Here is a 25,753-nt window from a genome sequence, read left to right on the forward strand (position 1 = left end):
CAGCCGCCCAGGTGGCAGGTGATGGTGGCTTGCACCTGGCTGATAGCAGTAGAGGTGGTGAGAGGTGGTCATATTCTGGGTGTATTTTTAAGAGAGAACCAATCCAACCGGACAGGGTTTCCTGAAGGAATGGATATCATTCTTGAAGGAAAGAGAGCAAAGAACTGTGAGATTTTTGGCCTAAGTAGCTGAAGGAGGAAGGCGATCAGGAGTTTGGTTTTGGACATGTTGAGTCAAGATGACACCCAATTAAGATGACAGGCAGGCGGGTGTCTCCGTAAGTTTGGAGTTCGGGAGAGCAGTCGGGGCTAGAGGTGTACATTTGGAAGTCTCTGGCACGCAGATAGAGTTTAAAGCCGTGAGGTTGGATGAGATCACCCAGAGACCTGAGTATAAACAGAGAAGAAATAAGGATGAAGAGAAAAGAGGAACCAGCGAACAGGACTGAGAGGGATGACCAGAGACAGAAGAGGTGCCCTGACTAGTTAGACTTCTCGGTGAGTCTAACTGTTCTTTTAATCCCCCAAACAGGAGATTTTCTGATATTCAAGAATTTATATTTTCATCATCGTCTCCATTGTTGTTGTCAGTGTCATCCAAAGCATCTGATATCTGTCGAGCTTCCCCTGTGTGTTAGACCCCCAAGGACTGCACAGAAATGGAGGCCCCTGCCCTTCTGTACAATACAGCAGCGGTCCCCAACTTTTCTGGCACCAGGGACCAGTTTTGTGGAAGACAGTTTTTCCTTGGGGTGGGGGGAGCGGTTCAGGCGGTAACGTGAGCGATGGGGAACGGCAGATGAAGCTTCGCTTGCTGGTCCGCTGCTCACCTCCTGCTGTGCGGCCCGGTTCCTAACAGGCCACGGACCAGTACTGGGAGTTAGGGACCCTTGCAATACAGAAGGACAGTGGTGTCTGTGCCCCTGGGTGCAGGGAGGGGGGGAGGAGGGGATCTATGCAGGGAGAGGGCGTCCCTCTGGACAGGACACAGAAGAGTGTTTTCCCCCCTTGAGCCACTGCTCCGTCTTTTCTCCTCTTTACTGCCCGACTTCTGTGACACATCTCCCTCTCCTCACCTCCCACTCCCTGGGTCCCTTCAATCTGGCTTCTACTACTATCATTCTCCCAAAGCAAGCTTTGCTAAGGTCATCAGTTACCTCCAGGCTGCTGATCTGAAGGACTTAGCCCCACCCTACCTCCTCAGCATTGACCAGATGCTCCTTGCTTCTTCCCAGACACCTCCCACCTCTGTGACACCACCCTCCCTCGGTTTTCCTCTTGCTTCTCTGGCAACTCCTGCCCCCTCTTCTTTCTTCATCTTCCTCTTCTTTTTTTCTGGCCGCACCACGGGGCATGTGGGATCTTAGTTTCCGACCAGGGATCGAACCGCAGCCCCTGCAGTGGAAGCGCGGAGTCTTAACTGCTGGACCGCCATGGAATTCCCTTTCTTCATCTTCTATTCAGCCTTAAATGCTGGCTTAGATCTTCTTCCCTCTCCAGCTCTACGTATTCTCAAAGGCAACGTGATCCATCCATGTCCCCAGAGCTGTCACCATCATCTAAAGGACCATCATCAAGAGTTTCAAAGTTAGAATATGAAAAAGAATATGTATATGTATGTATAACTGAATTACTTTTTGTACAGCAGAAATTAACACAACACTGTAAATCAACTCGACTTCAATAAAATAAATTTTAAAAAATTTAAAAAATAGCATTACACAGGAACTATATTTAATATCCTGTAATAAACCATAATGGAAAAGAATATATATGTATAACAGCAGAAATTAACACATCGTAAATCAACTATACTTCAATAAAATAAATTAAAAAAAATTTTTTAATAAAAAGATAAAATTCAAAAATAGAAAAAAAATACCAAAGTTTTATCTCCACTCAGGTGAGCTCTGGACGCCGCCTGTCATCTCCATTCAGGTGTCCCCTAGGTCCCTCCACCTCAGCTCATCCCTGACCTCTCCCACACACAGCCTGGGCTTCTGCAGGCTTCTCTGTCTTCCCTGACATCCTCTCATTTCCCCTTCCTGGGTTCCTTTTCCCTCCACCAAGCCCCTCCCCTTGACTCCTCTTCCCTCCAGCCCAGGAGAAAGGACTTCATTCAACAGGTACAAGTCCTGCCTCCATCCACTGTGTGGGTGAGTTTAAGGGGCCAAAAAGGCCCTGCTGGAGGGGATCTGGCAGGGTGACTCAATTTGAAGATGCTTCTAAGGAAGAAAGATTTTTGGAAAAAAGATAGTCAAATGTAAAATAAGCTCTGTTTTCTTCCTTGGTGAATGGCGGTCTCCCCTGGGGCCCGGCCTGAGGGTTTGCCCAAACTGTATTTCTTCCCTAAGCAAGGGCAGAATAAAAATAGCTGGGGGCTAATCTAAGAGATACCAGGCGGGAGTCTCAGCCACGCTGTCGGGAATGAAGGGCTGCAGGCTGAGGTGAGGGGAGTTGGGTGTTAACAATCCCCTCTCCTCTGTCCCTAACAGTGAAGCCCCAGGGCCTGTGGTATTGGTCAACCGGCCATAGTGCATGGTGGTCAAAATTGTGGCCTTTGGGTGAATTGCACTCTCCCTGGCCCTATGTCCTGGGCAGGGATCGCCCCTCCTTGTTTCCTCCTCTGGAGCACAGGGACAGCCAACACCACTGACCTCTTAGGGACACTGGGAGGATTAAAGAACAAAACTCAGGCCAAGAGCTCACACCACAACCCCAATGGCCACTGCAACCATTCCCCTTTCTCTTTGGGCCCTTATTTTGGGGGAAATGGTGCTTAGGCCAAGGAAAGGATGTAAGGAATCAGCACTAAGGATGGAGTGGAGTTTCGCAAATGGCAAAGTTCTGAGAGTGGGACAGAGCAGACGGGGGCAAATCGGTCATCTCTCCCAATCCATCCAAAAAACAAAAGGCAATGGGTAGAATTAACTCAGTGTAAAATGTTCTCTTTTTTATTATTCGTACATCTTCGCTCTTCCACTCCTCCCCTGACAGTTTTGTTTGCTGGCAGAGGGCTCCTGGATGAAATGAATGCATAAAGTAGCAAAGGCATATGGGCTGAAAAATGAGGAGATGGCCCATCAGTTTTAATCTGACAGCTTATCTGGTATGAAAAACAAGCATGCTTCTGACGGAAATGTCACAGTTTCTCCGAAGGATGTTCATGGTTTGCACGAGATGGCTCTTCCACGCATTCTCTGCCTCCACCTGAACAGGTTTGTGAATCAGGGGATGAGAGGACGAAGGGGGTGTGAGTTGCTAGACTCTGCAAGCTCCTGGCTGCCTTCCTGAATGACCTCATCCACCTTACTGAGTGTGAACACTGTCTACACACTGTGCTGGGCGCCGAGGACAGAGGGGTAAGATTCCACATGCCTTGTGGAGACTGCATTCTGTTGAAGACAGACCCGGAGCCAGACAGTTAGACTAGAGGGTGATAGGTGTCCTAGAAAGGGCCCCAGAAACCCTGGGAGCCCAAAGTGACTTCTTTAGACTGCTTAGAAACAGCAAATGGTAGTCTAAATAAAATTAATGGTAAGCAATTATAATGAGATCCTAAAGCAATATTTGGTGAGATTTTTATGTTCAGCAGGTGATGGTGATGTTAATAAATTTACTGAGTGCTTACTTATCATTTCATTTAATCCAGGAATTCTCTGAGGTAGGTAGTGTTATCACAGCTGAGGCGATTAAGACCCAGAAAGGACCAGAAAGATGCCCCGGGTCACACAGCTAGGAACTGGGGGATCTAGGGTTCCCATCAGGCAGTTGGGCTCCAGAGACTCTGGAATTCTCTCAACAGCAGGAATAAGGGAGGCCAAATAAGCTCTAGGGGCAGAGGGACTAGCTGCTCCCCCTTGATGCAGACCCCACCCAGCAACCAAAATCATCTAAAGGGGAGGATGGAGAGGGAGGGGTTGAGGGGTGTGAAGATGCCTGTTGACCTGGGGTTGGCAAGGGGAGTGCAGGAACGGGGCAGTCACCTAAGCTTTTGCTTACGTGGGAATTCACTGGCTCATAGAACACGGAAAGTGGCTTTAATCACGCTGGATCCAGGTGCTCTAATAACGATGTTAAGAACTGGTCTCCCTTCATCTCCCCTCCCTGTTTCTCTCCATGTTGGCTTAATTCTCAGGCGGATTTGCCCGACATGGCAGGTCTCCCCCTTCCTCCACAGGCAACTTCAGACTAACATCCACTTAGCTTGGAACCCCCGAAGAGAGAGCCTTTTCCCTAAGAGTTCCTCAAAATCCCTGGGTGGTCCTGCCTGCACTAGTTCTTGCAGCCAGGGGGGGCAGGATGACCTGATTGGTCAGGCCCAGGTCACATGCCCAGCACAAGGGTGGAGTCGGCCCTGCTTCCACCAACCGTAGAGCGGAAGACGGGAGGGGGTGGTTCCCGCTGGGAAATCAGGGGGCTGTGATCAGAAGGGGTGGCCAGTGCGGGCTGGATCCCAAACCTCAGGGGTAGTGATGGGGTGCATGTGAGTTTCCAGCCACCCTAGGGTCAGCCCTTCACAGTCATCTGCTTGGGGGTTTCACCCCAATTTATGAAGGCTGGGGGATGTTTCCTTTGTAGGAGGGAGCATACTTTTGTCAAGAATGGTTTTCCGTATTGTGAAAGCAATACAGTATATGCCAATTGCAGGACAGCTAGTAAATATATTTAATCAGAACAAACTCCCCACAAAGATATGAAGAAGTCATAATCCCATCTAGAGAGAATTGCCATTAATGCTTGGGAGTGGATTATGTATCTTTTTTTCTTTCTTTTCCATCTTCTTCAAAAAATACGGGATCACATTGTACGAACTTTTTTTTTTACTTTAAAAATAGTTTTACTGGGATAAAATTGATATATAACAAACTGCGCATAATTGAACTGTACAATTTGATGAGTTCTGACATATGTATACAACCATAATGAAGATGATAAGCATATCCATTACCCCCAAAAGTGACCCTTTGTGATCTATTTACCCTCACTGCTCCTCCACTGCTCCTGAAATTTCTCCAGGCAACCACTGATCTGCTTTCTATCACTATTGAATATGTGGCATTTTTCATCATATTATATAAATGGATCATACAATATATATAATTTTGGGTGTGTGGGTCCTTTCACTCAGTGTAATTATACTGAGTGAGTATAATTATTTTGAGATTCATTTGTGTTGTTGAATGTATCAATAATCCATTCCTTTTTGTTGCTGAGTAATATTTCATTATATGCATATATCAGTTTGTTTATCGGAACCGAATAATGGTCATTAGAGTTATTTCCAGTTTTTGCTATAACAAGAAAAGTTGATATAAATATTTGTGTAGAAGTCTCTATAAACTTATGCTTTCATTTGTAGTAAGTAAAATACCCAGAACTGTATTGGTTGGATCATACAAGTGTATGTTTACATTTTTAAGAAATTGCCAAACTGTTTTCCAAAGTGTTTGCCGCATTTTACATTCCTACCAGCAGTGTGAGTGAGTTCCAGTTATTTTACGTCATCACCAACGCTTGGTATAGTCAACCTTTTAACCTTTTAGATTTGAGCCATTCTGGCCAGTGTATGACAGTATTTATTGTGGTTTTAATTTGTATTTCCCTAATGACTAATGATATTATGTGCTTATATGCCACCCGTATATCTTCTTTGGCGAAGTGTTTATTCAAATATTTTGCCCCCCCCCCCGCCTTTTTTTTTGGCCGCGCTGCATGGCATGCGGAATCTTAGTTACCTGACCAGGGATCGATCCCTTGCCCCCTGCAGTGGAAGTGCGGAGTCTTAACCATTGGACCGCCAGGGAAGTCCCTATTTTGCCCATTTTTAATTGGATTGTTTGTGTTCTTATTGTTGAATTGTAAGAGATGGGTATTTTTTTTAACATCTTTATTGGAGAATAATTGCTTTACAATGGTGTGTTAGTTTCTGTTTTATAACAAAGTGAATCAGCTATACGTATACATACATCTCCATATCTCCTCCCTCTTGCGTCTCCCTCCCACCCTCCCTATCCCACCCCTCTAGGTGGTCACAAAGCACCGAGCTGATCTCCCTGTGCTATGCAGCTGCTTCCCACTAGCTATCTATTTTACATTTGGTAGTGGATATATGTCCATGCCACTCTCTCACTTCGTTCCAGCTTACCCTTCCCCCTCCCCGTGTCCTCAAGTCCATTCTCTATGTCTGCGTCTTTATTCCTGTCCTGCCCCTAGGTTCTTCAGAACCTTTTTTTTTTTTTTAGATTCCATATATATGTTTTAGCATACGGTATTTGTTTTTCTCTTTCTGACTTACTTCACTCTGTATGACAGTCTCTAGGTCCATCCACCTCACTACAAATAACTCAATTTCATTTCTTTTTATGGCTGAGTAATATTCCATTGTATATATATGTGCCACATCTTCTTTATCCATTCATCTGTCGATGGATACTTAGATTGCTTCCATGTCCTAGCTATTGTAAATAGAGCTGCAGTGAACATTGTGGTACATGACTCTTTTTGAATTATGGTTTTCTCAGGGTATATGCCCAGTAGTGGGATTGCTGGGTCGTATGGTAGTTCTATTTTTAGTTTTCTAAGGAACCTCCACACTGTTCTCCATAGTAGCTGTATCAATTTACATTCCCACGAACAGTGCAAGAGGGTTCCCTTTTCTCCACACCCTCTCCAGCATTTATTGTTTCTAGAGTTTTTGATGATGGCCATTCTGACCAGTGTGAGATGATACGTCATTGTAGTTTTGATTTGCATTTTTCTAATGATTAATGATGTTGAGCATTCTTTCATGTGTTTGTTGGCAATCTGTATATCTTCTTTGGAGAAATGTCTATTTAGGTCTTCTGCCAATTTTTGGATTGGGTTGTTTTTTGATTTTGAGCCGCATGAGTTGTTTGTATATTTTGGAGATTAATCCTTTGTCGGTTGCTTCGTTTGCAAATATTTTCTCCCATTCTGAGGGTTGTCTTTTCATCTTGTTTATGGTTTCCTTTGCTGTGCAAAAGCTTTTAAGTTTCATTAGGTCCCATTTGTTTATTTTTGTTTTTATTTCCATTTCTCTAGGAGGTGGGTCAAAAAGGATCTTGCTGTGATTTATATCATGGAGTTTTCTGCCTGTGTTTTCCTCTAAGAGTTTTAGAGTATCTGGCCTTACATTTAGGTCTTTAATCCATTTTGAGTTTATCTTTGTGTATGGTGTTAGGGAGTGTTCTAATTTCATTCTTTTACATGTAGCTGTCCAGTTTCCCCAGCACCACTTATTGAAGAGGCTGTCTTTTTCTCCATTGTATATTCTTGCCTCCTTTATCAAAGGTAAGGTGAGCATATGTGCGTGGGTTTCTCTATGGGCTTTCTATCCTGTTCCATTGATCTATATTTCTGTTTTTGTGCCAGTACCATACTGTCTTAATGACTGTAACTTTGTAGTATAGTCTGAAGTCAGGGAGCCTGATTCCTCCAGCTCTGTTTTTCTTTCTCAAGATTGCTTTGGCTATTCGGAGTCTTTTGTGTTTCCATACAAATTATGAAATTTTTTATTCTAGTTCTGTGAAAAATGACATTGGTAGTTTGATAGGGATTGCATTGAATCTGTAGATTGCTTTGGGTAGTATAGTCATTTTCATAATGTTGATTCTTCTAATCCAAGAACATGGTATATCTCTCCATCTGTTTGTATCATCTTTAATTTCTTTCATCAGTGTCTTATTGTTTTTTGCATACAGGTCTTTTGTCTCCTTGGGTAGATTTATTCCTAGGTATTTTATTCTTTTTGTTGCAATGGTAAATGGGAGTGTTTCCTTAATTTCTCTTTCAGATTTTTCATCATTAGTGTATAGGAATGTAGGAGATTTCTGTGTATTAATTTTGTATCCTGCAACTTTACCAAATTCATTTAGCTCTAGTAGTTTTCTGGTAGCATCTTTAGGATTCTCTATGTATCGCATCATGTCATATGCAAACAGTGACAGTTTTACTTCTTCTTTTCTGATTTGGATTGCTTTTATTTCTTTTTCTTCTCTGATTGCTGTGGCTAAAACTTCCAAAACTATGTTGAATAATAGTGGTGAGAGTGAGCAACCTTGTCTTGTTCCTGATCTTAGTGGAAATGGTTTCAGTTTTTCACCATTGAGAACGATGTTGGCTGTGGGTTTGTCATATATGGCCTTTATTAAGTTGAGGTAAGTTCCCTCTATGCCTACTTTCTGGAGGGTTCTTTTTTTTTTTTTAATTTACTTATTTATTTATTTTTGGCTGCATTGGGTCTTTGTTGCTGTGCACGGGCTTTCTCTAGTTGCGGCGAGTGGGGTCTACTCTTCATTGTGGTGCACGGGCTTCTCATTGCAGTGGCTTCTCTTGTTGCAGAGCTCGGGCTCTAGGCACCCGAGCTTCAGTAGTTGTGGCACGTGGGCTCTAGAGCACAGGCTCAGTAGCTGTGGTGCACGGGCTTAGCTGCTCTGTGACATGTGGGATCTTCCCAGACCAGGGCTCGAACCCTTGTCTCCTGCATTGGCAGGCGGATTCTTAACCACCGTGCCACCAAGGAAGCCCTCTGGAGGGTTTTTATCATAAATGGCTGTTGAATTTTCTCAGAAGCTTTTTCTGCACCTATTGGGATGATAATATGGTTTTTCTCCTTCAATTTGTTAATATGGTGTATCACATTGATTGGTTTGCATATATAGAAGAATCCTTGCATTCCTGAGATAAACCCCGCTTGATTATGGTGTATGATCCTTTTAATGTGCTGTTGGATTCTGTTTGCTAGTATTTTGTTGAGGATTTTTGCATCTATGTTCATCAGTGATATTGGCCTGTAGTTTTCTTTTCTTATGGCATCTTTGTCTGGTTTTGGTACCAGGGTTATGGTGGCCTCGTAGAATGAGTTTGGGAGTGTTCCTCCCTCTGCTATATTTTGGAAGAGTTTGAAAAGGATAGGTGTTAGCTCTTCTCTAAATATTTGATAGAATTCGCCTGTGAAGCCCTCTGGTCCTGGGCTTTTGTTTGTTGGAAGATTTTTAATCACAGTTTCAATTTCAGTGCTTGTGATTGGTCTGTTCATATTTTCTATTTCTTCCTGGTTCAGTCTCAGAAGGTTGTGCTTTTCTAAGAATTTGTGCATTTCTTCCAGACTGTCCATTTTATTGGCATATAGTTGCTTGTAGTAATCTCTCATGATCCTTTGTATTTCTGCAGTGTCATTTGTTACTTCTCCTTTTTCATTTCTAATTCTATTGATTTGAGTCTTCTCCCTTTTTTTCTTGATGAGTCTGGCTAATGGTTTATCAATTTTGTTTATCTTCTCAAAGAACCAGCTTTTAGTTTTATTGATCTTTGCTATCATTTCCTTCATTTCTTTTTCACTTATTTCTGATCTGATCTTAATGATTTCTTTCCTTCCGCTAACTTTGGGTTTTTTTTGGTTCTTCTTTCTCTAATTGCTTTAGGTGTAAGGTTAGGTTGTTTATTTGAGATGTTTTTTGTTTCTTGAGGTAGGATTGTATTGCTATAAACTTCCCTCTTAGAACTGCTTTTGCTGCATCCCATAGGTTTTGGCTCATCATGTTTTCATTGTCATTTGTTTCTAGGTATTTTTTGATTTCCTCTTTGATTTCTTCAGTGATCTCTTGGTTATTTAGTAGTGTATTGTTTAGCCTCCATGTGTTTGTATTTTTTACAGATTTTTTCCTGTAATTGATATCTAGTCTCATAGCGTTGTGGTCAGAAAAGACACTTGATACGATTTTAATTTTCTTAAATTTACCAAGGCTTGATTTGTGACCCAAGATATGATCTATCCTGGAGAATGTTCCATGAGCATTTGAGAAGAAAGTGTATTCTGTTGTTTTTGGGTGGAATGTCCTATAAATATCAATTAAGTCCATCTTGTTTAATGTATCATTTAAAGCTTGTGTTTTCTTATTTATTTTCATTTTGGATGATCTATCCATTGGTGAAAGTGGGGTGCTAAAGTCCCCAACTACGATTGTGTTACTGTCAATTTCCCCTTTTATGGCTGTTAGCATTTGCCTTATGTATTGAGGTGCTCCTATGTTGGGTGCATAAATATTTACAATTGTTATATCTTCTTCTTGGATTGATCACTTGATCATTATGTAGTGTCCTTATTTTTCTCTTGTAATAGTCTTTATTTTAAAGTCTATTTTGTCTGATATGAGAATTGCTACTCCAGCTTTCTCTTGATTTCCATTTGCATGGAATATCTTTTTCCATCGCCTCACTTTCAGTCTGTATGTGTCCCTAGGTCTGAAGTGGGTCTCTTGTAGACAGCATATGTACGGGCCTTGTTTTTGTATCCATTCAGCCAGTCTATGTCTTTTGGTTAGAGCATTTAATCCATTTACATTTAAGGTAGTTATCAATATGTATGTTCCTATTACCATTTTCTTAATTGTTTTGGGTTTGTTATTGTAAGTCTTTTCCTTCTCTTGTGTTTCCTGCCTAGATAAGTTCCTTTAGCAATTGTTGTAGAGCTGCTTTGGTGGTGCTGAATTCTCTTAGCTTTTGCTTGTCTGTAAAGGTTTTAATTTCTCCATCGAATCTGAATGAGATCCTCGCTGGGTGGAATAATCTTGGTTGTAGGTTTTCCCCTTTCATCACTTTCAGTATGTCCTGCCACTCCCTTCTGCCTTGCAGAGTTTCTGCTGAAAGATCAGCTGTTAAACTTATGGGGATTCCCTTGTATGTTATTTGTTGCTTTTCCCTTGCTGCTTTTAATATTTTTTCTTTGTATTTAATTTTTGATAGTTAGATTAATATGTGTCTTGGTGTGTTTCTCCTTGGATTTATCCTGTATGGGACTCTCTGTGCTTCCTGGACTTGATTGACTATTTCCTTACCCATATTAGGGAAGTTTTCAACTATAATCTCTTCAAATATTTTCTCAGTCCCTTTTTTTTCTCTTCTTCTTCTGGGACCCCTATAATTCGAATGCTGGTGCATTTAATGTCCCAGAGGTCTCTGAGACTGTCCTCAATTCTTTTCATTCTTTTTTCTTTATTTTGCTCTGTGGTAGTTATTTCCACTATTTTATCTTCCAGGTCAATTATCCGTTCTTCTGCCTCAGTTATTCTGCTATTGATTCCTTCTAGAGAATTTTAAATTTCATTTGTGTTGTTCATCATTGTTTGTTTCCTGTTTAGTTCTTCTAGGTCCTTGTTAAATGTTTCTTGTATTTTCTCCATTCTATTTCCAAGATTTTGGATCATCTTTACTATCATTACTCTGAATTCTTTTTCAGGTAGACTGCCTATTTCCTCTTCATTTGTTTGGTCTGGTGGGTTTTTACTTTGCTCCTTTGTCTGCTGTGTATTTCTCTGTCCTCTCATTTTGCTTAACTTACTGTGTTTGGGGTCTCCTTTTTGCAGGCTGCAGGTTCGTAGTTCCTGTTGTTTTTGGTGTCTGCTTCCAGTGGGTAAGGTTGGTTCAGCGGGTTGTGTAGGCTTCCTGGTGGAGGGGACTGGTTCCTGTGTTCTGGTGGATGAGGCTGGATCTTGTCTTTCTGGTGGGCAGGACCGCTTCCAGTGGTGTGTTTTGGGGCGTTTGTGACCTTATTATGATTTTAGGCAGCCTCTCTGCTAATGAGTGGGTTTGTGTTCCTGTCTTGCTAGTTGTTTGGCATAGGGTGTCCAGCACTGTAGCTTGCTGGTCGTTGAGTGGAGCTGAGTCTTATTGTTGAGATGGAGATCTCTGGGACAGCTTTCGCAGTTTGATATTACGTGGGGCCAGGAGGTCTCTGGTGGACCAATGTCCTGAACATGGCTCTCCCACCTCAGAGAATCAGGCCTGACACCTGGCCAGAGCACCAAGACCCTGTCAGCCACATGGCTCAGAAGAAAAGGGAGGAAAAGAAAGAAAGAAAGAAAGAAAGAAAGAAAGAAAGAAAGAAAGAAAGAATAAATAAATAAAATAAAATAAAGTTATTAAAATAGAAAAAATTATTAAAAATAAAAAAGTAATAAAAAAAAGAAAGAGAGAAAGAAGAGAGCAACCAAACCAAAAAACAAATCCACCAATGATATTGAGTGCTAAATCTATGTAAAAAAAAAAAAAAAAAAAGACAGTCAGAGCCCTAGTCAAATGGCAAAAGCAAAGCTATACAGACAAAACCACACAAAGAAGCATACACATACACACTCACAAAAAGAGAAAAAGGAAAAAAAAAATATATATATATATAAAAGGGAAGACAGCAACCAAATCAATAAACAAATCTACCATTGATAATAAGCTCTAAATGCTAAACTAAGATAAACATAAAACCAGAAAAAATTAGATGCAGAAAGCAAACCCCAAGTCTACAGTTGCTCCCAAAGTCCACCCCTCAATTTGGGATGATTTGTTGTCTATTCAGGTATTCCAGAGATGCAGGGTACATCAAATTGGTTGTGGAGGTTTAATCCACTGCTCCTGAGGCTGCTGGGAGAGATTTCCCTTTCTCTTCTTTGTTCGCACAGCTCCTGGGGTTCAGCTTTGGGTTTGGACCCGCCTCTGTGGGTAGGTCACCCAAGAGGGTGTCTTTTGAGAAGTCTGAGGTCTTCTGCCAGCATTCAGTAGGTGTTCTGTAGGAGTTGTTCCATACGTAGATGTAGTTTTGATGTATTTGTGGGGAGGAAGGTGATCTCCACGTCTTATTCCTCTGCCATCTTGAAGGTGCCCCTGGGTATGATCTTATTTTCAGTCAAAAGCTCCCTAGTTAATATACAACCATTGCCTTCAGCTTCTTACGTCTCTTTCCAAAAATGTTCTAATGTATCCATTCACAAAATCGGGCTCAGCATTCAGCTGGGATGCAGCAACAGGGCATATCTGCCAGCATCCATGTTAACTGGGTGGTGACCTGCTCTACCAATTGCTAAATATTTGGAATATTACCCCTGTATTCAAGTATATGTGTGTGTGTTTACATACGTATGTACATAATATACATGCAGATGTGTGTATATATAATTTCTACAAGTGGAAGAATCCTGTGCACACACTTTTGCACCTATATCAGTACATCTTGGGATCTTTCCATTTCATTTTTCACAGAGCTGCCACATTCTTTCAAATGGTTCTGTGTAGTCCACTGTGGGAACACACTGTAAATGATTTACTCTGTTCTCTGTTGATGGACTTTGAGATTATATCTAGTACATCATTTTTTTCATGATTGCATCGTACTCCATGATACTTTTAACCAATCCCATAGTTCAAAGTACATATCAGTTATTAACTTTCCCCCTGCTATTTGAATAATGCTTGGTTAATATCTTTGTGCATATATCTTTCCTCCCAGCCTCCCTTAATCAGCCTGTTTGCTAACATTGGTGCTTGTGAACATTTGCCATCCAGTCAAATACCTCTGGGGCTCACGGTCAGGCACCCTATGTGTTGTGCTAATACTTTGGAGGTGCATCATGTAGAAGGAGGAGAGGAAGTTATAATTGAAAACTCACGTGGTAAGTCTTGGCTGTGACTGGTTTTTAACAGCTTTGTTTAGATATAATTAACATACTGTACAACTCATCTTTTAAAGTGTAAAATCCAGTGGTTTTTAGTATATTCACAGATATGTGCAACCATCACCACAGTCAATTTTAGAACATTTCATCACCTCAACAAGAAACTCAGTACCCGTTGGCAATCACTCCTCCATCCCCCTATCCCACCCCCAGCCCTAAACACCCCCTGATCTGTTTCTGTCTCTATAGATTTCCCTATTCTAGACTTTCATTTGATTGGAATCATATAAAATGTGGTCTTTTAGGACTGGCTTCTTTTACTTAGCATAATATTTTCAAGGTTCATCCATGTTGTTGTAGCATGTATTATCAGAACTTCATTCCTTTCATGGTTGAATAATTTTCTAGTGTATAGATCGACCACATTTTGTTTATCTCTTTGTCTGTTGATGGACATTTGGGTTGTTTCCACTCCTTGGCTGTTATGAATATGTTATGAACATTCATGTAACAGTTTTTTTTCTTCTCATTTTTAAGATTTATTGAACACTGATTATCATGGTTCATACTTTTTAAAAAAATGTTTTATTTTTTTTAATTTATTTATTTTTGGCTGAGTTGGGTCTTCGTTGCTGTGTGCGGGCTTTCTCTAGTTGCGGTGAGCAGGGGCTGCTCTTCGTTGCAGTGTGCAGGCTTCTCATTGCGGTGGCTTCTCTTGTGGCAGAGCACAGGCTCTAGGTGTGCAGGCTTCAGTAGTTGTGGCTCGTGGGCTCTAGAGCGCAGGCTCAGTAGTTGTGACACGTGGGCTTGGTTGCTCCGTGGCACGTGGGATCTTCCCAGACCAGGGCTTGAACCCGTGTCCCCTGCATTGGCAGGTGGATTCTTAACCACTGTGCCACCAGGAAAGCCCCAGTTCATACTTAAAAAAATTTTTTTAATATATCTTGAGATTAAAAAAATTTTTTTTGTGTGTAACAGTTTTTGTGTGGACACATGCTTTCATTTTTCTTGGGTATATACCTAGGAGTGGAATTGCTGGATCATGGGGTAACTCTAGATTTAACTCTTTGAAGGACTGCCAGACTGTTTTCCAAAGACTGTTTTCACATTCCCCAGCTCTGACATTTCTGATGCTGAGCAAGTTCCTAGACTTCTCTGAGGCTCCACTTCTTTCAGCCATGAAAAGAAACTAAAAACTCAGGATTTGGGGGCGGATAAATGAAAAAAATGGATATGAGGGCACTTTGCAAATTATAAGTGGTTTAGTAAATCTAGGGGAATGTTGGGTTTGCTTTTTTAAAATTTTGGCTCTGTCGTTAAAGTGTCTGTGTGTGATTGGTTCTGTGGTTTTGGGGACTTGCTCTCATGCCAAAACAGTTAAGGAGTAAGAGACACTGAGGTGTCATTATCTTCTCTGACCTGTTCCTGATCAAGACAGAAGGCCAGAACTGTCTGGAACTCGAGGCCCCTACTCCCAGCCTTTGCTCAGAGCCAATTCACAGGGACCCTGAGTTTACAGATGCCGGTGGTTACCGCCCTTCAGTGATGAAGGTGACGCTAAAGGTCGGGGAACCTGTGGCCGCATGCAGCCACGTGGTCTTAGGGCACATCGAGGACAGTCGGACCATCTGGCTGAATGTGCCTCTCGGCTCCTTTCGGTGTTTCCAAATGACACGTGGCACTGTGGTGTGGAAAACTCTCCCGAAGGCCCAGTGAGTGGCATGCACCCTCGGTCACATGCCTCACATGGTGTCCACTCGGCGTGGCCATGCCAGCTGGCGTTTAACTGGGCGCTTCCCCGAGCACGCCCAGAAGGCCCCCAAGCTTGGCTGCTGGGGGAGGCAGTGGAGCCCAGAGACGGCCTGGTGCCTGGGTCAGACTTCTTCCCAGGGAGCTGAGACAGCCCTGCTTCTTAGAATGTGGTTGTCTGCTCCGTCCTGGAAGCTGCTTGTGGGAGAGCCTGTTGGGGGTCCCTGGGAATCCCTGAAGGTTAGCCTGGTGGGCAGGGCATGGCTGGGAGTGCGGACCTCAGGCAGGAGATGGGTCTCTCTCTGTACAAGGCAAGATGGTCTGGGGACTGAAAAACCCCAAAGGTGCCCGGGCAGTTGATGGGAGTCAGGAGATACAAACGGCCAATAAAGGATGAAAAGATGCTCTGCCTCAACTGGAAATCCACGATCCGAAACTGAGACGAGATACATACGATGTCTCGCCCACCAGAGTGGCAACAGCGAAGAAGACCCGTGATTACTGGGTGCTGGCAAGGGTGTGGGTAAGTGGGGACAAGCACTGCTCGTTACCGCAATCCTGAAATCTGGATCCTGAGTCGTGGACTTCAGAGAGCAACGGGCTGTGCCATCCTTGATCTGAATGGGAAAGACCGTCCTGCGTCTTCAGTCCATCCAGAAATCCCGACCGATTTCCCCAAGCATCATTGCAAATATGCACTCTTAGGCACCCATCCTCACAACTCATCAGGCATTTTGGGATCATCAGACATTTCGGCATAATATCTGGCATTTAAACAACTGTTTCACACATAAAGTGAGCGTTTGTGTTCAACACAAAATAATGCCATACAATATCCAGTACAAATGACCCTTCCTGATTTGTTTTGGTATTCATTTATTACTCTTTGTCACAACTTCTCTCCTAGGTCTCTTAGGCATACAGTTTCTTCAGAAACTATTCTGCTTTTTAAGAAGTCGTTTCCACTCAGTTGGACGGGGTGTTGGATAGGCTAATGAGCGTGAACTGTGACCCTGAAGCATTAAGACGACTGCCAGGCTCTCCATTCTCTTCCTGGGTCCCTGCAGAGCTTTGATGTCGTTGCTGGTACTGCATGCAGGTTCATCAGAGCCAGTTTTGACTCAGCTAGTGAGCTTGGGGTACACATCTTTACACGCCACCACAGCAGATCTTCAGTGAGTGACAGCTGCCATCCTCCTTCTCCTCTAGGCGAGGATAAGCTGACACAGCCTCTGAGAAGGGCACTCTCGGCCCCAGAACCCTGCTCCTGCCGCTTCCCTTCTCTGCGCTTCTCTAGAAAGGCTCCGTCTTTCAGCCTCCTCATGGCAGGATACATGCCCACTTGCTGCTCGGGGACTTAAGAGGACAGAGGGAACTCTGTCTTACGTATTTAGTAGGAAAGATACCAGGATTCATGGGACGCCAAAGCTGGAAACTTCAAAGTCACGTTCAAAAATATCCCTGTACCATCACCTCTGAGGGGATGACCATTCTATTTCCAAAGGAGACTTTCCTCTGGCTTACCCTTTCCTGCCTTTGCCCACTGCCCTGATCTGACCTGGGCTGGCTGATTGCAATAACTTTCTGTATGGTTCCCTCCACCAGGCTCCGAGGGACTGGCTTATTTAAGGTGAAGAAACTGAGCACATTCCAAGAATGTAAAGGAAAAGGGAGAGAAAGAATGGACCAATAGTTTGGCTGAGGTCATGGAGGAGGTGAGGGGAGAGGGGTCACCTTGGGAAGGGGGTTCAGATTCAGCCCTAAGAATAGGTATGTGTGGGGACATCTGCTGTCTCTGGTTTCCCTTTCATAAGGGGACCAGGTCTTCTGCTGAGAACAGAGGGTCCAAGGTGGGGTTTAGGGATGCTGAGAAGACAGGTAAGACAGGCTCACGGGGTGGTGGGTAGGATGGCTGCTAGGGTTGGAAGACTGCAGAGGTTCTTGGGAACTGTGGTTCAGGAAAACACTGTGCAATCCCTTTTAAAAATGTTTGCATATTTCTTGACATTCCTCCCATCATAATGTGGAGTCTGAGTCCTCTCCCCTTGAATATGGGCTAACTTTCGTGACTTTTGCTTCTAATAAGACTGCAGTGGAAGTGTCACTGTGTGACATCGGAGGCTAGCTCATAAGGCAATGTAGAATCCATCTGGTTCTTTCTTTCAGGACACTCGCCATTGGAACCCACCACTACGCTGTGAGGAAGCCCAGGCCACACATGAAACCCACTTACTAGCGTTCTAGCCCAGGTGAGGTCCCAGCAACAGCCAGTCTCCAATGCCAGACATGTGAGTGAGGAAGCCTTCAAAATGACTCCAGCACCATCCATCATCTGATTGCAAATGCACGTGAGTCGCTGAGGAGGAAATGCCTGGCTGAGCCCCAACAATCCCCAGAACCACGAGAGAATTTAACAATGAATGAATGTTGTTGGTTTTTGCCACTACATTTGGAGTGATTTGTTACACAGCAGTAGGTAACTGGTGCATGCTGCCAGACTGGTCTCAGAGCATGAGAACCTTTTGTTGATTTTGTTCTTATTGAATGATCCCTGATTTTTTTCTGATGATAAAAGCGATACAGGCTCATTTGAGAAAATTTGGAAAACACTGACGAATTCTACAGAAAAAAAAAAAAAATCACCGGCAAACTTCCTACCCAGAGATACTCGCTGGCACATAAAAGGCACTCAATAAATATTTACTGAATAAGTGAATGAACCTGATGGTTTGACCCACCTCCATTCCTTTTTGGGCATTTAGGTGGGTTGCAGGTTTTTAGACCAGTAGGGTCTTGACTTCTAAAGTTTGCTGTGCTGAACAAGGTGGAAGCAGGGCAAGCCATTCTAAAGTTTGCTCCCTTCACATGTGTCTTTCCCAGGTAGGAAAGCATTTCATGGAAACTTCAGCTCCCTCCCAACTGGGACACTGACTCACTCCCGGTTGGAAAAGAGACTGCAGACATCTTCCTTCTGGAAAATGGATTTACACCGGAAGGTGAGCTTTCAGGGATAATATTTACATCCATCTTTCAGTCCTGCTGCTCATGTTACTCCATATCATGTTAACTTCAAACACTTCTATCCAGCAGGTTATAGGTGTTGCCATCAGCTATTCTCAGGAACAAAGGTGGTTGTGTAATCCCAGGGCCTAGGAGGAATGTGGCAGCAGCTGAAACCAAATTGCTAACCATTTTCTAAACCAAAATCCTGGAAAGCAAATAGCAGAGGTACTTTTGAGCAGATAACATTAGTGCTCCAGAATTTTCTCAATCTTCTGACCTAAATACATCCAGTCCCTTCTGACTTGCAAGCCTCCACTCACAAGGTTAATGTTTTTCCTTATGTACTTTAACACACTAAAAATTGCTTTCTTCCCTAGTTTTTTTTTGCAGTGACGTAAAATAGGTGTGAGCTGAGTCAAGGGCGGGGGTGCTCCCAGACTACCCAGAGGTATAATACTTGCCCCCTTTCTTTAAGGGTAGGGAAAGCAGGTCTAGCTGAGCACAGAGGAGGTTATTTGGTTGTGGTAGGAGATTGTCTGGGAGAAATTCCCACACTCCTTTCCCTTGGGCAGGGAAGGGAGGTCCTCCTTCCTCTGGCCTCAGGGTTGAGAGGCAAATGCCCTGTGGTAGCATCTGCTGTGTCTGCCTTCATCTGGGGATTTTCCTTTGTGGAACCACCCTTGCCCACTCTCAGTCTACCTGGTCAGGGCGGAGCTCACCCAACCCCCGTGCCAGGGTTGGAGGTGTGACCTGGACAATTAGTGTCAGAGTGATTGGCTCACATAACCAGAGCCAGGCCACTGAGCATCAGTCCTGGGATGTTTGCTGGAATTCTCCAGATAGAAGCATTCTCTTCCTCTGGGATCAATCAGCTTGTAGGACGGGATCCTGAAACTATAGGGTGACCATCCCCGGGGGGAGCCTGTTCAAGAGGAGAGCTGAAAGACAGCATTCTACTGATATCATTTGAGCCCCTGGATCCAACCAGTCCTGAAACCGGAGGTACCTCTGGTCTTCCTATTTAGGTCAGCCAAAAATTAACTTCTACTCTGGGTTTCTGTTGCTTGCAACTCCAAGTGTCCTTAAAGATACAGCCCCTGTGTATTGGAGGTGGCTGAGATTAAGAGGGTGAGACTGGCAGGCCAACCCTCTCCCCAGCAAGGCTTTCAGAGAAGAGCCCTCTGCATCAGTGTGGCCCCAAAGCAAAAAAACACTCCCCCTGCAAAGACCCCAGGCCCCAGCGCAGCCCGTTGGCCCTTGCAGCTTACTTTTCCTCTTACCACCACTTGTTCAGTTGACTGTGAACTGGTCTTCCCCAGAGCCGGGATTAACATTGCCCCAAAGCCTGGGATTTGTCTCTTCTTGACATTAAGCCTGATCCTCGGCCTCATCACTGGACCCCACCTGACCACAGAAGGTGGGTGAGGGATGCCTGCTTAAATGGGACCAGTAACCGAGGATAAAAAAGCTGGGTGTCACTCAGCCATAAAAAGGAACGAAATTGAGTCATTTGTTGAGACGTGGATGGATCTAGAGACTGTCATACAGAGTGAAGTAAGTCAGAAAGAGAAAAACAAATATCGTATATTAACGCATGTATGTGGAACCTACAAAAATGGTACAGATGAGCCTGTTTGCAGGGCAGAAGTTGAGACACAGATGTAGAGAACAGACATATGGACACCAAGGGGGGAAAACCACAGTGGGGTGGGGATGGTGGTGTGCTGAATTGGGCGATTGGGATTGACATGTATACACTGATGTATATAAAATTGATGACTGATTAAAAAAAAAAAAACAAAAAAACACTGGGTGTCAAAACCTTTACCAGCCCCACTGTTGCCCACTTTGGTTGCAACTTAATCCCCACCAGGAAGCCTCCCCCATCCTCCCTGGCCCCCAGTGCCTGGGCCAGAAATTCAACCTGTTTCCTGTCTCTTTCATCTTCATCTCTTCTCCCTGGTCAGACACCAAGGCCTTCACTTCTACATTCAGCCTCTGCCTGGCTCAGGCCTCCTCATTAAATCAGTGCCACACGACAGCCCCTCTCTTTCAGAAGCTCATGCCGTGCCTTCCTCAAAACCCTCAAAGCCCATGGCAGGGCTCATAACGCAAACGTCTTCAGGCCCAAGGGACCTGGGCCCAGTGATGTCATATTTTTAGGTTTTCCTAGAAAAGCCAGATACTTGAATTTTTTGTAACTCTCTTGATTTATAGATGTTAGCTGCTAATTAAGAAAAAACAAACAAGCAAGCCAAAACCCAAAAGACAGACAAACAAAAACACCCTGCAGGGATCCCGGAAGTTGATGCTGTGCTCTGGGTTGCATGCCGCTTGCTAGGGGTGTCGCCTTAGAGATCTGGATGGGCTGGGCTTGAGAAAGGATCAACATGCCTTTGGCGAGAGATTTACTGCATCCTTCCTTGGAAGAGGAGAAGAAAAAACAAAATGAAACGGCTGGTTCAAAGTCCAAGTTCTTACCTTATGGATGAAAAATGTCCAGGTTGCTGCAAGATTACCACGGTTTTCAGCCATGCTCAGACGGTGGTGCTTTGTGTAGGTTGTTCAACAGTGTTGTGCCAGCCGACAGGAGGAAAGGCCAGACTCACAGTAGGGTGTTCATGCAGAAGAAAGCACCGCCAATGATCCACACAGCTGCCTGGATTTGTGTTCTGTCACAGAAAGACTTATCAGTTCAATAATTCTAGTTAATATACCAAGATAATATAATTACGTTTAATTTTTAAGGTATACACAACAACACTCTCCTATTTTGGTGTCAGTTTTTCAAAAAAGTTTTGATTATGGGCAAAACAAAAACAAACAAAAAAATCCCTGCATGGGCCAAACAGAATACATCTCTGCACCAGACTGACACGCAGTCCATCATTTTGCGACTTCTGTGCTCCCAGAATGGAGTCCAAAATGTCCTGGGGCACCTTCCCTGGGGAGGAGGCACCTGAGCTGAGCTCTGAGGGTAGATAGAAGTCACCCAGGTGAGCACGGGGTGCTCCAGGCAGAGGAATGAGCTGTTAACATTCCAGGAGGTGCTTCTTATTTTTGTATCCTGAATTCCATCAGTTCCAAGATGCACATGGTTTTACCGTGAGCATCTCTGAACTCAGGATGTCTTACAGTCAACCACGTGTTGTAGTTTAAATGGCAGCACGTTTTCTTTCTTTGTGGTACATAAAACAGTGGTGGTCTTACAATCTAGGGCATCTTAGATTTGATGCGATATGGTGAGTTGTTTTCTTTTTTAAACGAAACAAGGTCCTCCTATACATTCTGCTCTGGGGCAGGCAGCTTCTGCGAATACGGATGGAATACAGCCAAAGGGATGGGTTACAAAAGATCATGGCTTCCGTCTTGCTAGTTCTTTTTCTCTGGCTGGCATTCTTCCTGGGCCACAGGAGCCCCTGGTCTGTGAGTCAACTTAGGGAGCCCAGATGTGTGCGCAGCTCTGATGGTGGCCCTGTGGTGCCTCAGAGGCCACCATGAGCCTCAGTGGCATAGATGAGCTAGATGCTGGTCTGGGCTAGATGCTGGCTGCAGCCAAGGCGGTGCTGCCACCTGGACCCCAGACCATAGCCAGCCGCAGAGTGCCCGCTGCATCAGATGGGAAAGGGCCATGGGGCTGGAGGGGTTTATGTTCTGGGTGCACAGAACCAGGGGGTACAGCCACAGTGGGGCCCCCAGGCTTGGGAGGGAAGGAGGGAGGCGGGTGCCTGGCCAGGCTCAGCCCAGGCTGCTGGCTTGAGGCCGTGTCTTTACACAGACACTTCTGCCAGCGTGGCTGATGTGTCCCCTTTAGGGGCAACTGTGCCATTGAACCCATGGGTGGTCCATTAGGACAGTTCAGGGCTGGCAGAATGAAAAACAAAACCACATCAACCACTGGTTTCAATGTCATCATAAGTGGAATGGCAGTACAATGCCTGTCTCTTCTCTACTTTTCAAATTGATTATGAGAATAGATGATTTTCTCTTGGATAAAAAGAACCCATTAATATTCTTTCATACTCAAATTCTATATAGAAGAAGCCCCATTTACAAAACCCATGTGAGAACAAGATGATTTCACTTTAGAAAAATGACTAACTACCCGGTCCTTTAAAACACAGAATCTAAAGCCTTGGCAGATCATAACGCTTTAGCAGACGTGTGCCAGATAATAGAGGAGCTTAAAACTAAACATTGGCTTGGCCGTTTATCTCAGAGAAATGAAAACTTACGTCCACAAAGAAACCTGTAGGCGAATGTTCAAAGCAGTTTTAATAGCCCCAAACTGGAAGCAGCTCAAATGTCCTTCAATGGGCTAAACAAAATCTAGGACATCCTTACAATAGAATACTACTCAGCAATACAAGAGATCAAACTATTGATACATGCAACCGCCTGCATGGATCTCAGGAGAGCGATGCATAGTGAAGAAAGCCAGTCTCAAAAGGTTGCATGCTCTGTCAGTCACTTATATAACATTCTCAGAATGATGAAATTAGTGAGATGGAGAACAGATTAGAGGTTGTCAGGGGACAGGGGTGTGGGGACCTGTGATTATGAAGGGAACCCCTGAGTCCACGAGGAAGTCCCTATGTGGGGATGGATCTGGTCTGTGCCTTGATTTCGATGGTGGTGACACCAATCTGTCCCTGGGATAAAATTACATAGAAACACACACAAAAATGAACACATGTAAAAAACTGGTGAGAATGGAATAATGTGGGGGGTCTAGTTCACAGTAGTATACCCAGGTTGGTCTCCTTTAGATGTTGGACTACTGCTCTATAAGATGTCACCACTGGGGGACGCTGGGTGAAGGGTCCACAAATCCTCTGTACTATTTTTGCGCCTTCCTGTGAGTCTATAATGATTTCCAAATAAAAAGTTTTAAAAACGTCTAAACATTAGGAGTTACTGCCGACGAATATAAATCAAGAAAGAAGACTTCACACTGGTTGCTGGTGTTCATTTTACTCACTCCTGACTCACTAAGTGCTGTTCAGAGGCAGGAGTCCAAGTGCAGAATGTCACTTAGTTTATATACTTGTGAATCTGACTCGTCTGATCCCCCTAGAATTCATTCTTGTCTAGGACACCAAGGACCTTCAAACAACACACCACGGAAGGCAATTCAGGGTGGCGGGTGGCGTGAATAGCCCTTCTTAAAACGTCTAAATGGTATCAGAATCCGGTCTTGCATCTTTATTTTTCAGAGTCCCACTAAGAAATTCACTGGAGGCCAAAAATACGTTCATAGCTGGGCAGGGGAGTGGGGGGCACAGAACAATTAAAAAACAGCCAACATTTCCTGAGCCCCTGCCATGTGCCCTTTTCCCAAATAAGGTCACATTCACAGGTTCTAGGGATTTGATGTGGGCTTATCCTTGAGGGGCCACCGTTCAGCCCTCCACACCCAGGGAGACTCGGCTAGCAAGTGGCAGGGCTGGGACATGAACTTAGGCTGGTCTGATGATCTGGAAGCTGGGGCGGGCGGGGTGTCCTGGCCACCTAGTAACTTCCAGTGCTGAGCCCAGCAGGGCCACGTCCACGGTGAGCTCTCAGTGACTATGTGTTCAGTGATGGAAAGAACAAATGAATGAGTGAATGAATGAAGGGGGGAGGAAGGGAAGAACTCCCGCTTCCAAAGCGTGAGGGTCCTTTTCCTTCTAGTTTCACTGTCCAGCAGGAAAAGGTCAGGCTGCAGCTTGTCAACTGAAATGAGAAGTGTCTTTGTCCCTAGGTTCTCAGTCCCCTTTGACCCTGCGGTCATCATTTTGTTGGGGACCAGAGGTCACTGACAGCGGAAGTACATTCCTCCTGTCTCTCTTCTCGCCTCCTGCCAGTGGCCATGGGTGCTTCTAACAGAGTGGCCCTTCCAGGTGTGGCCCCAGTGGCCGCTCTCCCCCCTCTCTGGGTGCGGTGGCCACTCGGGGGGCCATTCAGCTCTCCACTGCCGGCTTCAAAGGCGGCCCTTTCAAGGGCACAGACAGGGCTCAGTTGTCCTGTGAATAGTTATGAATTTGGGCGGGAACTCTAGAGAATCGCAAGCAGCTCCGATTCTCGTGCTTAGGGCCACTCAATCCCCCCGGCTTTGAAGCCCCAGCTGGGGATCTGTGCCGCTTCCAGCGGGGCAGAATTCAGGGAACGAAGACAGATGGCTGAGTCGTTAGTGGAGGGTGAGGGACATCACCCTCAGGCTGAGGATCCAGAGCTCAGGTGGGTTTCTGTGTCCCCTTGAGGAGCTCGGAGCCTCTGGAAGAATAATCCCAGGAGCCGTGGCCTCGATGGCACCTCTGAGGGTCACGGATCCACAGGCCCGTGCTGGCCAGTGGGTGGCACCCTTGTGTGAGAGCATTTGGCCAGTTCAGGGAGAGCTCAGAGGGCCAGAGGAAGATGCTAGAATGCAGGCTGGGACAGGCTATGAAGGACCTTGCTTTTCATGCCAAGGGGTTTGGACCTCATCCTGTGCTTGAGGGGAGGGCCAGGAGCTGTCAGTCAAGTAAGGTGTCCCTTGATCTGAGGGAAGTCTGGCTTCCTATCTAGTGGATGTCATTGACTGGTGGTTTTGAAACATGGCGGCAGATTGTCTGACACTTGTCCTCTGCAGGAGGGGTCTGTGTCTATGTCCACAGGCTCCATGTCCTTCCTCTTGAATCTCTGAGGGCTTGGGACTACTTTGACCGATGGAGTACAGCAGAGGTGATTCTGTATGACTTCTGAGGTTAGGTGATAAAAGAGAGAGAGTGAGCGGCCATGTAAAATGTTCAACTACCCTGAGGCCACCATGCTGTGAGGAAGCCCAATCCACATGGAGAAACCAGTGTAGATGCTTGGGGTTATCAGTTCCAGCTGAGCCCAGCCTTTGAGTCATCCCAGCCCAGGCACCAGATGATTCCAGCCCAGACATTCCAGTCTCCCAGCTGGGGCTCCAGACATCATGGAGCAGAGACAAATCATCCACACTGTGCCTTGTCTGAATTCTTGACCCACAGAAGAGTTAAATGGTGGTTGTTTGATGCCACTGAGCGTGGGGTAGTTTGTTCCACAGCAATAGATAACTGGAACATTATCGATAATCTGAGGAAGCCAGGGATCTTAACCTCAGATGCTTTTACTAGGGCAAGGCATGCAGTTAAAATGTGAGAATAGGGCTTAGTGATGGGACTGAGGCAAACACACTGTGTCTTGCAAACAGAACGCCAACGTGATGGCCTTGGGTGAGCCCTGTGTGACATCTGGGTTAAACTAGTGACATCTTCGTAACTGTGAATGGAGAGTTTTGGGAATGCCCCAAACTCCAACCAATGTCATCTGGGGGCAATCTCAGGGAGGCCTAACTATTGGATGGGACTGTAGTTCTTGAAGCAGAAGCCTCATCTACTGTGTTGTGTCCATTGAGATAAATAACCTGGTGATCACCACAGCCCAGAGGATAGGAAAGGGCTGCCCCAGAAGCCATCTCACAGTCCCCCAGCTTTGCCCATCAGGGAGAATGGGTCCTCACCTCCCCTGCCTCTGGCTCCAGTCTCACCC

At 44.8% G+C, this 25,753-nt stretch overlaps 1 long non-coding RNA gene and 1 pseudogene across 2 annotated transcripts in view; one reads left to right on the top strand and one right to left on the bottom strand.

Annotated features, from left to right (window-relative positions):
• Window positions 1-25,753, bottom strand: part of LOC309623865 — a 543,116-nt gene that overhangs the window by 147,125 nt on the left and 370,238 nt on the right. The window lies entirely within an intron of this gene.
• LOC309623854 (small ribosomal subunit protein eS27-like pseudogene) lies at window positions 7,769-24,469 on the top strand (annotated as a pseudogene). The gene is made up of 2 exons (XR_014249942.1): window positions 7,769-13,462; window positions 17,381-24,469. The product of XR_014249942.1 is annotated as a small ribosomal subunit protein eS27-like pseudogene (transcript).

The sequence above is a fragment of the Balaenoptera borealis genome, assembly GCF_965194805.1.
Source record: "Balaenoptera borealis genome assembly, chromosome: 2".
Lineage (NCBI taxonomy): Eukaryota > Metazoa > Chordata > Mammalia > Artiodactyla > Balaenopteridae > Balaenoptera > Balaenoptera borealis.